General features: G+C 38.9%; 1 protein-coding gene across 7 annotated transcripts in view; it reads left to right on the top strand.

Annotated features, from left to right (window-relative positions):
• The window catches only part of Hecw1 (HECT, C2 and WW domain containing E3 ubiquitin protein ligase 1), a 287,293-nt gene that overhangs the window by 140,568 nt on the left and 132,889 nt on the right, over positions 1–13,836 (top strand). The window lies entirely within an intron of this gene.

Genomic DNA, 13,836 nt, shown 5'->3' on the forward strand with positions numbered 1-13,836 from the left:
ATTTCACATTCCCCCTGTCAGCTTCTGGATCTTGCTACAATTGCATAGTATTCAGATTATATACCATTAATATCAGGTAATTACTTTGACTATCTTCTTACATTTATGGATATATAAAGTTGGTACTGCATCTTACTGATACATTTTCTAGAATTTCTTCTGTCCTTAGAAATAAACCCTTTCTAGAGATGTGACAGGATTATTTCCATAGGTCCCCATATAGATGCACTTCCTGTACATTTGGTATCCTGTACAAGGGGTACCACATTTGTAATACACACATAAAAGTACAGACTATCTTTTTAAAAAAACATCCTTTTATTTTGCATGGAGAGTGCATCTTCCCCTGTGCTTTTCAGAAGCAAGCTGATGCACCAGGCCATGTGTCCAGAGGACTTACCATTATCTAGGCAGTATCAAAGGCACAGGTGGTTATCTGATAGTCTTGCTAAGAATAGCAACTTCCAAATCTCATGCCTAATGAGAACTGCTTCCTAGCCCACCCAACCATACCACCCAGTGTCATACCATGATTTTAATCCATCATCAAGTTAAAGGCAAGTAGAACATGAAAGTACAATTTTTTCGTACTTTCTGCCATTTAGAAAGTATTGTTTCATTCATTTAAACAAATATGACAAACATGGAATAGACTATAATCCTAGCAACTTAGTTCTCAGCCACTTTTTTACCTTCTCCAGCAGCCTTGCCTTAGTCATGCTAATTCATGCTCTCATAAATAGTATCACTTATCAAAAAGAACATGGTGTTGATTAATGTGTAAAGATAATTCAACAAGTGACACTTAGCAGAAGCCTCCACATTTTCAGTAAGAAACAAAATAAAAAGCATTTGTATTAATAGCAATTGTCCAACATCATCAATGATTTCAAGCCAACCTGCACAGAACAAGCCCCCAAATTTAAATTGAGAGTCAGAGTCCTCAGAAAATTGGACATAGTACTACCAGAGGATCCCGCAATACCTCTCCTAGGCATATATCCAGATGTTCCAACTGGTAAGAAGGACACATGCTCCACTATGTTCATAGCAGCCTTATTTAAAATAGCCAGAAGCTGGAAAGAACCCAGATGCCCCTCAACAGAGGAATGGATACAGAAAATGTGGTACATTTGCACAATGGAGTACTACTTGGCTATTAAAAAGAATGTAAATGAAGTAAATTTAAATTGAGAGAACCCGCCCATAAATTTAAATAGGGAATGAGAACACGTCCCTGAGATTCAGAACACACCCACAAATTTAAATAGGGAATTAGAACACACCCTTGAGAGTTAGAACACGCCCACAAATTTACTTAGGGAGTCAGAACACGCCCCTGAGAGTCAGGATACACCCACAAATTTACATAGGGAGTCAGAACACGCCCATAAATTTAAATTGAGAGAACACTCCCCTGAGAGTCAGAACATGCCCACAAATTTACATAGGGAGTCAGAACATACCCCTGATGGTCAGAACACGCCCACAAATTTAAATAGGTTGTCAAAATACGCCCACAAATTTAAATTGAGAGTCAGTACATGTCCCTGAGAGTCAGAACTCACCCACAAGTTTAAATTGAGATTCAGAACACGCCCCTGAGATTCAGAACACGCCCACAAATTTAAATAGGGAATCAGAACATGCCCCTGATAGTCAGAAAACGCCCACAAATTTAAATAGGGAGTCAGAACATGCCTGTTTTCCATTTCCTACTGTAGACCTATTTCTTTCTTCCAAATGGTAAATAACTGAGAAATAGACATTTTAAAAAACAACTAAATGTCTAAGTATAGTACCAGTTCTTAATGATAGATGCAAAGATACAGCTATTAAGTTTACAAAGCATTTTTCTTTAAATTTGCTTAGTGTAACCATATATGTATAATATATGATATATAGTTATAGTATAAAATATATAGAATGTAATGTGTAGTATATAATGTATAATATGTAATATATAATTAATATAATATATAATATATAACATATATCTAACTATTCACATATAAATTCTTTTTTATTATAATCAACCTTCCCCCAATAAATATCAAATCTACCATATATTCCCTACCAACTCAACTTTTGTCCTCAGGAAATGGACATAATACCACTAGACTTTTTTAGCCAACACTTATTATAAATAACTTCTATCCCAGATCCTAGTAGGTAGCTTGCTTCCATCCAAAGTTTGACAAGCTGAAATCCCACTGTCAGTATTTATCTCAGCATTAATGACTTATAAGTGTGCATAGGAATGGCCCATTATTCTCTGCACACAGCACTCAATGACTTTGCTAGCTCAAAGATCCAAATTATTCCACAAAGTAGTCCAATAGCATAAAATCCACATGGTCGGGTTTATAATAGTCTAAGGAATAGCTTGAGTGACCACAGATGTCAGCCCAGATTACTCTATCCAGCAAAACCCAGTAGAAATCAATCAATTAGAAACATAGAGAACAATATAAAGAATCAACAAAACCAAGAGCTGTTTTGTGAGAACAGTGTGCAGAGAATGGCCCATTATTCTCTGCACACAGCACTCAATGTCTATGTCAACAACATAGACAAACCCTTAGCTAAGGAAAAGGCACAGAGATAATATCCAAATTAACAAGATCAGAAATAAAAAAGAGAGAGAGGGAGAGAGAGATAACACAGAAACTCAGGAAATCCAAAAATCATTAGGTCTTATTTCAAATGCCTGTACTCAGGAAAATATAAATGAAATGGGTTAATTTCAAGACAGTTACTACATACCAAAGTTAACTCAAGGTTACATAAACTATCTAACCAGAACCATAACCCATAAGAAAATAGACCCAGTAATTAAAAGTCTCCTAACCAAAAACTGTTCAGGGCCAGAGGTTTCATTGAAGAAGTTTATCAGACAGTCAAAGAAGAGCTAATACCAATATTCCTCAAACTATTCCACAAAATAGAAACAGAAAAAACACTACCTAATTCATTCTATGAGGTCACAGTTACCCTGATACCTAAACTAAAAAAGACTCAAAAAAGAAAAAGAACTTCAGACCAATTTCACTTATGAATGTTGATGCAAAAATACTCAATAAAATTCTTGCAAATTGAATCCAAGAACACATCAAAAACTGTGATCAAGCAGGCTTCACCCCAGGGATGCAGGGATGGCTCAATATACAAAATTCCATCAACATAATCCACAATGTAAACAAACTGAAAGAGAAAAATCACATCATCCCATTAGATGATGCTGAAAGGGTTTGAATCCCCATAGGAAGAACAAAGTCAACCAAGCAGACTCCCCTAGAGCTCCCAGGGACTAAACTATGCACCAAAAAGTACACATGGATGGACCCATGGCTCCAGCTGCATATGTAGCAGAGGATTGCCTTATCTGGTATTAAGGGGAGGGGAGAGCCTTGGTCATGCAAAGGCTGGATGGGAGTAGGTGGGTGAAGGCGCTCCTTCATAGAAGCAGAGGGGAGGGGATATTGGATAGGGGATTCATGGAGGGTAATCCAGGAAGGGGGATAATATTTGAAATGTAAATAAATAAAATTATATATATATATATATATATATATATATATATATATATATATATATAGTGACAAAATCTAACACCCCTTCATGTTAAGTCTTGGAGAGATCAGGGAATCAAGGCACATACCTAAACATAATAAAAGCAATACGGCACAAGCCAATAGCCAACATCAAATTAAATGGAGAGATATATAAAGCAATTGCAATAAAAGAAGGGACAAGAAAAGAATGTCCAGGGCTGGTGAGATGGCTCAGTGGGTAAGAGCACCCGACTGTTCTTCCGAAGGTCCAGAGTTCAAATCCCAGCAACCACATGGTGGCTCACAACCATCTGTAACGAGATCTGGCGCCCTCTTCTGGAGTGTCTGAAGATAGCTACAGTGAACTTACATATAATAAATAAATAAATCTTTAAAAAAAAAATAAAGAATGTCCATTCTCTCCCTATAAATTCAATATAGATAAAATATCTTGATGTAACTCTAACCAAACCAGTAAAAGATCTGTACACAAGAACTTCAAATCCCTGAAGAAAGAAACCAAAGAAAATACAGGGAGATGGAACGATCTCCCATGTTCATGGGTAGGTAGGATTAAAAGAGTGAAAATGGCCATCTTACCAAAAGCATTCTACAGATTCAATGCATTTCCCATCAAAATTCTTACACAATTTTTTACAGGCCTTGAAAGAACAATTTTTCCAAATTCATATGGAAAAACAAAAAGCCCAGGATAGCCAAAAACAGTCCTAAACAATGAAAGAACCTCTAGAATCACCATTCCTGATGTAGTACCCCAAGCTATACTATAAACCGTACAGAGCAATAGTGGTAAAAACAAATGAAAACAAAACAAAACAACAAAACCCTTCATGGAGTTTATATCATTACTGCTCTGTAGTAAAGCTTGAGGTAAGGGATGGTGATTCCCCCAACCATTTTTTTATTGCTAAGAATTGTTTTTGCTATTCTGGATTCTTTACCTTACCCGATGAATTTGAGAATTGCTCTTTCCATGTCTTTGAAGAACTGTGTTGGGATTTTGATGGGGATTACATTGAATTTGTAGATTGCCTTTGGTAGGATGGCCGTTTTTACTATGTTAATTCTGCCAATCAATGAGCATGGGAGACCTCTCCATTTTCTGAGATCTTCTTTGATTTCTTTCTTGAGAAACATGAAGTTATTGTGGTACAGATCTTTAACTTGTTTGGATAGAATTATTCCAAGATATTTTATAATGTTTGTGGCTATTGTGAAGGGAGTTGTTATCCTAATTTCTTCCTCAGGCTGTTTATCATTTGTATAAAGGAAGGCTACTGATTTATTTGAGTTAATTTTATATCCGACCACTTTGCTGAAGTTGTTTATCAGCTGGAAAAGTTATCTAGTAGAATTTTTGGGGTCACTTATGTATACTATCATATTATCTGCAAATAGTGATACCTTTAGTTGTTCTTTGCCAATTTGTATCCCCTTGATCTCTTTGTTGTCTTATTGTTCTAGCTAACACTTTAAGTACTATATTGAATAGATATGAGGAGAGTGGGCATCCTTATCTTGTCCCCAATTTTAATGTGATTGCTTCAAGTATCTCTCCATTTAATTTGATATTGGCTGTTGGTTGGCTTTATAATGCTTTTATTATGTTTAGGAATGGGCTGTGAATGCCTAATCTCTCCAATACTTTTAACATGAAGGGGTGTTATATTTTGTCAAATGCTTTTTCTGCATCTAAGGAGATGATCATATGATTTTTTTTCTTTGAGTTTGTTTATAGAGTGGATTACATTAATGGATTTTTGTATATTGAACCAACCTTGCATCCCTGGAAAGAAGCCTACTTGATTGTGGTGAATGTGTGTTCTTGGATTCAAGAATTTTATTGATATTTTGCATCAATATTCATATATGAGATTGGTCTGAACTTCTCTTTTTTTGGTTGGGTCCTTGTGTGGTTTAGCTATCAGAGTAATTGTGGCTTCACAGAATGAATTAGGTAGTGTTCCTTCTGTTTCTATTTTACAGAATCTTTTTAGGACTATTAGTATCAGGTCTTCTATGAAGGTCTGGTAGAACTCTGCACTAAATCCATCTGGCCCTAGGCTTTTTTGATTGGGAGATTTTAATAACTTCTTCAATTTCCTTATGGAATATGGGCCTGTTTAGATAGTTCACCTGCTTTCAGTTTAACTTTGGTATGTGGTATCTGTGTAGAAAATGGATGCATTTCATCTAGATTTCCCAGTTTTGTTGTGTATAGGCTTTGGTAGTAGGATCTGATGTGGGTCAAGAACCTCAATATATAACCAGATACACCGAGTCTAACAGAAGAGAAAGTGGGAAAGAGCTTTGAACTCATTGGCACAGGGGGAGATTTTCTAAACAGAACTTCAATGATGCACACTCTAAGTTTAAGAATTGATAAATGGGACTTCATGAAACTAGAAAGCTCCTGTAAGGCAAAGGGTATAGCCAATAAGATAAATTGGCAACCTACATATTGGGGAAAAAAAAAACAATCTAACCCCAGGGTTGGGGGAGTGCAGTCTGAGATCCCGGGGACCACAGGAACTGGCTCCAGCAGTCCCCAGGTCTGCATGGAAGCCAGAGCCATCTGGTTCTCAGGCTCTTGGGCACCCTGGCACTGCTGAATACTGCGGAAGAGCTGAGAATGGAATGGGGGCCCCATGGGCTGAATCTAGCCCAGGGCTGAAGGGGAAGAGAGGGGAGAGCTCCATCTGGGTCCTTGGTTTGACTTGGTAGAAGCTGTGGCTGGGAGCACTGAGATACCTTCTGCAGGAGATTAGGTGGCCGGCTTTTTAGGTGAAGGCCTGTTCCATTGCTCCCCACGGTGAATCTCAATGAAAAGAGGCAGTCCATGATTTAAAGACATTTATGGTCATGGCAGAAAGTAGATAAATAAAACTATAGCCCAGTTCTCAGGGGCGAGCCTGAGGTTAAATACCCTTTGCAGGGAGGAGTGTCTGGGAAAGGAAATTTGTTGACTTTAGGTACCTCATTAAAATGGAGATCTGTCTTGAGGCCATGTGACCATGTCCTCTACCTGTGGAGGGGACTTGTGGAAGGGCCTTTTATGATGGAAGGACATATCTATGAAGTGCTGAGGCCTCATGTCAGGAACCTAGTGTCCAGGAGCATGGCAAAATGCCTTCTGTCCCTCAAGATCACCAGGGTTTCCAGCCTGTGCTGGACCAAGAACTAGGCTGCCTTTCACAGTCCTACAGTAAATAATAACCCCACGGCTCTCCCAGCCCTGCACCTCACCCAGGCAACACAACCGAGCTGGCTCAACTGGTATGAGCCCAGGTGAGTGGGTCCCAAGTGCATGAGAGCAGGTGAGCTGGCTCTGTTCCTTGCCAACCATTGCACTGGGTGAACTAACTCTGGCACTACTGGAGAGCTCTCCCTGGTGTGAGTGCAAGCGAGTTGGCAGGCTGACAGCTAGCTCAGCTACCACCCAGGCCTGGATCCAGGGCTTTGAGTTGGTTCATCCAGCATCTACCCCATCTGTGCCTCTGTGAACTGCTGGAACAAGTGAAAGAGTGGGTCCTGTAGATCCAGAGCTGCAGGATCTCCATGACACAGGGACATATCAAGAGGAGTCTTGGAGAGGATCCAGTATTGATAGCATAGCAGAACCAGAGGCCTCAAATCAGATCAAGGATTCATTGCAACCAATATTTGCCAATAAAGATGCATAAGCAGAAGGGTGTACTGTGGAGACACACTGAGACACACTACAACTTCCACAACAAGATTTTTTTTTCAATTGAGAGAAGAGGTTTCAAGGATGGAGAAACGATATGAAGCAATGGGGAGATGAGTGGGAGTGGGGTTCATGATGTGAAATTCACAAAGAATCAATAAAGCATTAAATAAAAAACACAATCCTATACTCTCACCAACCAAGGGTGAGAAAAGAGACTCAGGAATGTAGAAATGACTTGATATTGCTGAGAGGAGACTAGTCAAGACGCACACCTCCAACTCAGAATGCTTTTTCCAAAGGATAACAATTTCAGCAAATTCAAACTTACAAATACTATTTATTTTAATAAAATATCCATTAGTGAAGCACACTATTTCTTTAAAAGGGAAGTCCCTGTCTGCAAAATCTTGGTTTTTTTCCCCCCCTTTGGTGTAAGAAGTATAAAAGGAGTCACTATTTGGTACACTATTACTGTATCCTAGCTCTGAATCAGCTATGACAATTGAAAGTTGCTGCCTATGCAGCACGTCAGGTAACCTGAGCTCCTCACATGTGCGTTGATTTCCAATTTTAGTATATGTGCTGCAGAAGCGGGCACGTGCGTTGATTTCTATGCCCAAAGTTCTAAAATGCCATAACTAGTGAGTGGGCTTTCCTGAGTGTAGAAACAGCAGGCCTAAATGGTTTTTTTTCCCCCTGAAGGATTATTTTACAAGAAATCTATTCTTTTTGTTCTAACTTAACAAAAATGGATAATATATTTTAACTCTGTCTAACAGACTAGAAAAGAGATTTGCTTGGGGCCAAAGAAGAGGGACCCTGACGTGAAAGAGAAATTGGGGGATGCACAAACATTGTCCAGTGGAGTACTATGTCCCTTTAGCTCCCTGCCAAAGAATCCAATCCTTGTCCTGCACCTGTCCATTATTCTATAAGGCACATACAAGCAGTACATTTACATGATTAAAACATGGATCTCTATGATGTGCACCTGGTGGACAACCATTGTCATAGGTTCCTCTATGTGTGGGGACCATGTCTTAGAACTGAGAACACATAAGCCCTTTGTACAAATAATGCCACGAGTGGTGATTATAAATATTTCAAATGGCATCCTGATTTGTATGACCATCTGGAAGCCTCTGTGGCTATTATCTAACCAGGGAGCTGAAGGCATCACTGCAACTCTCTCATCCTTCTGAAGAGTCATGGATTTATACTCTATCCATGGTCACAGTGCAACTTTATCGGGTAAATTGGAAGAGTCTGCCTTATTGTTATTTAGTTTTCCTTTGATACAGTTTAAGGCATATTAGTTACTTTTCTTGTTGTTGTGAGAACATACCTGGCAAAAGCAGTAAGAATATTTCTGGCTGGAAATTTAAAGGACTAAAGATGGTTATGTACAGGAAGGTGTGTCAGTGGGATCTTGAGGTAATTATGGTTGTAAAACTGTGAGGGAGCTGCTCACAGTGGTCAGAAAACAGAAAAGAAAAATGAGTGAACGCTGATGCTCTTGCTTTCAAATTTTCTCCTTTTTATTTAGTCCAAAACTCCAGCTCACAGGAAAGTGCTGCCATGTTCACTATTCCCTCCCCACTCCCCACTGCCAGCCACAGCTAAACCTCTCTGGAAATACTCTCAAAGACACTCTTGGAAATGTCTTCACTAGATGACTTTCCATCTACTGGAGAATGAATATAAACTACCTCACATCTGTTTTCTGAACAAAATATTGGTTACTTTACTTTTTTTTAATCTTTTACTGGATATTTTCTTCATTTACATTTCAAATGTTATACCCTTTCCTGGTTTCCCCTTGTCTTAATCAGGGTTTCTATTCCTGCACAAACATCATGACCAAGAAGCAAGTTGGGGAGGAAAGGGTTTATTCAGCTTACACTTCCATACTGCTGTTCATCACCAAGGAAGTCAGGACTGGAACTCAAGCAGGTCAGAAAGCAGGAGCTGATGCAGAGGCCATGGAGGGATGTTCTTTACTGGCTTGTTTCCCCTGGCTTGCTCAGCCTGCTCTCTTATAGAAACAAGATTATCAGCCCAGAGATGGTACCACCCACAAAGGGCCTTTCCCCCTTGACCACTAATTGACAGTTGGATCTCATGGAGGCATTTCCTCAACTGAATCCCCTTTTTCTGTGATAACTCCAGCTGTGTCAAGTTGACACAAAAGTAACCAGTACACCCCTATAGAAAGCCCCTATCCTATCCCCTCTCCCCCTGCATCTATGAGGGTGTTCCTCCACCTACCCACTCCCTCCTGCCTCTCTGCCCTATCATTCCCCTATAATGGGGCATCAAGTCTTCACAGGACCAAGGTCCTCTACTCCCATCGATGCCTGACAAGGTCACCCTCTGCTACCTATGAGGCTAGAGCCATAGGTCTCTCCATGTATCCTCTTTGGTTGTTGGTTTAGTCACTGGGAGCTCTGGGGAGTCTGGTTGGTTGATATTTTTGTTCTTTCTATATGATGGAAAACCCCTTCAGCTCCTTCAGTCCTTTTTCTAACTCCTCCATCAGGAACCCAGTGCTCAGTCCAATGTTTGACAGTGAACATCCGCCTCTGTATTTTCAGGCTCTGGGAGAGCCTCTCAGGCAACAGCTATATCAGGCTTCTGTCAGCAAGCACTTCTTTTTTTTTTTTAATTTATTTTTTTATTAGGTATTTTCCTCGTTTACATTTTCAATGCTATCCCAAAAGTCCCCCATACCCACCCCCCCAATCCCCTACCCACCCACTCCCCCTTTTTGGCCCTGGGGTTCCCCTGTACTGGGGCATATAAAGTTTGCAAGTCCACTGGGCCTCTCTTTGCAGTGATGGCCAGCTAGGCCATCTTTTGATACATATGCAGCTAGAGACAAGAGCTCCGGGGTACTGGTTAAAGTAAATGGTGAGAAGCTGGAAGCAATCCCACTAAAATCAGGGACTAGACAAGGCTGCCCACTCTCTCCCTACCTATTCAACATTGTACTTGAAGTCCTAGCCAGAGCAATTAGACAACAAAAGGAGATCAAGGGGATACAAAAATGGAAAGGAAGAAGTCAAAATATCACTTTTTGCAGATGATATGATAGTATATATAAGTGACCCTAAAAATTCCACCAGAGAACTCCTAAGCCTGATAAACAGCTTCAATGAAGTAGCTAGATATAAAATTATCTCAAACAAGTCAATGGCCTTTCTGTACACAAAGGATAAACAGGCTGAGAAAGAAATTAGGGAAACAACACCGTTCTCAATAGTCACAAATAATATAAAATATCTTGGTGTGACTCTAACTAAGGAAGTGAAAGATCTGTATGATAAGAACTTCAAGTCTCTGAAGAAAGAAATTAAAGAAGATCTCAGAAGATGGAAAGATCTCCCATGCTCATGGATTGGCAGGATCAACATTGTAAAAATGGCTATCTTGCCAAAAGCAATCTACAGATTCAATGCAATCCCCATCAAAATTCCAAATCAATTCTTCAACGAATTAGAAAGGGCAATCAGCAGATTCATCTGGAATAACAAAAAACCTAGGATAGCAAAAACTCTTCTCAAGGATAAAAGAACCTCTGGTGGAATCACCATGCCGGACCTAAAGCTCTACTACAGAGCAATTGTGATAAAAACTGCATGGTACTGGTATAGTGACAGACAAGTAGACCAATGGAATAGAATTGAAGACCCAGAGATGAACCCACACAGCAAGCACTTCTTGGTGTCTGGGTTTAGCGACTGTACATGGGATGGATTCCCAGGTGGGGCAGGCTCTGGATGGTCTTTCCTTCAGTCTCTACTCCTCACTTTGTCTCCGTATTTTCTCCCATGAGTATTTTGTTTCACATTCTAAGAAGGACTGAAGCATCCACACTTTGGTCTTCCTTCTTCTTGAGCTTCAATGTGGTTTGTGAATTGTATCTTGGATATTCCCAGCTTTTGAGCTAATATCCACTTATCAGTGAGTGCATATCATGTGTGTTCTTTTGTGATTGCATTATCTCACTCAGGATGATATTATCTAGTTCATTCCATTTGCCTAAGACTTTCTTGAGTCATTGTTTTTAATAGCTGAGTAGTACTCCATTGTGTAAATGTACCACATTTTCTTTATCTATTCTTCGATTAAGGACATTTGGGTTCTTTCCAGCTTCTGGCTATTATAAAGAAGGCAGCTATGAACATAGTGGAACATGTGTCCTTATTACATGTTGGAACACCTTTTAGGTATATGCCCAGGAATGGTAAAGCTCAGTCATCAGGTAGTACTATGTCCAATTTTCTGAGGAACCAACAGACTGATTTCCAGGGTTGTTGTACCAGCTTGCTATCCCACCAAATATGGCAGTTTTCATCTTTCTCCTCATCCACGCCAGCATCTTCTGTTACCTGAGTTTTTGACCTTAGCCATCCTGACTGCTGTGAGGTGTAATCTTGGGGTTGTTTTGATTTGCATTTCCCTGATTAAGTATGTTGAACATTTCTTTAAGTGCTTCTTGGACACTCAATATTCCTCAGTTGAGAATTCTTTATTTAATTCTGTTCCCCATTTCTAATAGAGTTATTTGGTTCTCTGGAGTCTAACTTCTTGAGTTCTTTGTATATATTAGATATTAGCCCTCTATCAGATGTAGGGTTGGTAAAGATTTTTTCCCAATCTGTTGGCTGCCATCTTGTCCTATTGACAGTGTCTTTTGCCTTACAGAAGCCTTGCAATTTTATTAGGTCCCATTTGTCAATTGTTGATCTTAGAGCATAAGCCATTGGTGTTCAGGAAATTTTCCCTGTGCCCATACTTACAAAGAAGAATCTCCAATTGTATTCCAATTCATAAAAAGTTGGTCATATCTAATTAAATTTGAAAATGTACCAGGTAAAACAACCATAATGCAACCATGTCTGTTTGACCACTATGATTAATCTGTGCAGTGTTACTTTGCCGGTCTTTTTATCTGGAAGAACTGGAATACAACCTTTCATTAAATAGGATGAGCTGAAACTGCTGTCTAAGTCAGCACCACTGATCATAAAGGCCATTCAAGTGTTCACATGTACATTGTATACATTGTTCTACTACAAATAAACAACTAAACTATTACGATGCAACTATCTTGTATTTAGAAGACCTCTTAAATTTAGAAAATATTTTAGACTTGTTTATTATTGTTTTTAGAAAGACAAAGTCGGAAGTAATGTAGGTCTCTGACAAAGTTCTTACAATTCTTTAATATTTCTTTGTTTATGAGCCTTTCTATTTTTCTAGGAAAGAGCAATAATTATCAACTTTAGACATTTTCTAACACTTGGACAACTGCAAAAGTCATATAAAAATAAGTTGCAAGAAGAATTAGGACCTACCATGATATTGCACCTCTTCTGAATTCATAATAAGTTGGTTGTGTCACAGGAAGTTATATACTGCATGATGACCAGGGCATGTTCTGAGAAATTTGTTTCTGGGAGACTCTATCAAGTGAACTATGCTGATTACACTTACATAAGTAAGATAGCTGCAACATTATTAGATGGTTTCAGTTGGAACCATCATTATATATGCAAGTCTCTCATTGGCCTATATATCATTATACATGCAAAACTCTACCTCATTAGCCACTTTTAAAAAGTATAATGTTACAGAGCACTAGAAATATACAAAAAAAATGATGCCAGTACCTAATTAATAAAGCTGAGTAACAAACAGACCAATAAGTGTAGCCAGAGTATCAAGTGTCATGTAATTTTTAATAAAATAATTCTTAAAACCATAAAACTAATAATTTCTGTATTATACTGTTATGTTATAGGTATTTATTAGTAGCTGTCCTTTACATCCTGCACTTAAACTACAATACAAATTTAGGTTAAATAAGAGGAGGATAGATTGACGATCAAGCTTCTAAATTTTGAAACATTTTATTAAAATACATGTTTACTTGAGATTCCACCTCACACCAGTCAGAATGGCTAAGATCGAAAATTCAGGTGACAGCAGATGCTGGAGAGGATGTGGAGAAAGAGGAACACTTCTCCATGTGTTGGTGGGATTGCAAGCTTGTACAACCAGTCTGGAAATCAGTCTGGCGGTTCCTCAGAAAATTGGACATAGTACTACCAGCAATACCTCTCCTGGGAATAACCCAAAAGAAGTTCCAACTGGTAATAAGAACACATGCTCCACTATGTTCATAGCAGCCTTCCTTATAATAGCCAGAAGCTGGAAAGAACCCAGATGTCCCTCAACAGAAAAATGGATACAGAAAATGTGGTACATTTACACAATGGAGTACTATTCAGCTATTAAAAACAATTAATTCTTGGGCAAATGATGTATCTGGAGGATATCATCCTTAGTGAGGTAACCCAATCACAAAAAAAGTCACTAGATATGCACTCACTAATCAGTGGATATTAGCCCAGAAACCTAGAATACCCAAGATACAATTTGCAAAACAAGAAAATCAAGAAGAGGGAAGACCAATGGGTGGATACTTCATTCCTCCTCAAAATAGGGAACAAAATATCCACGGAAGGCATTACAGAGACAAAGTTTGGACTAAGACAAAAGGAT

Source organism: Mus caroli, unplaced genomic scaffold, assembly GCF_978045245.1.
Source record: "Mus caroli unplaced genomic scaffold, Mus_caroli_1 scaffold_15, whole genome shotgun sequence".
In the NCBI taxonomy this organism is placed as follows: domain Eukaryota; kingdom Metazoa; phylum Chordata; class Mammalia; order Rodentia; family Muridae; genus Mus; species Mus caroli.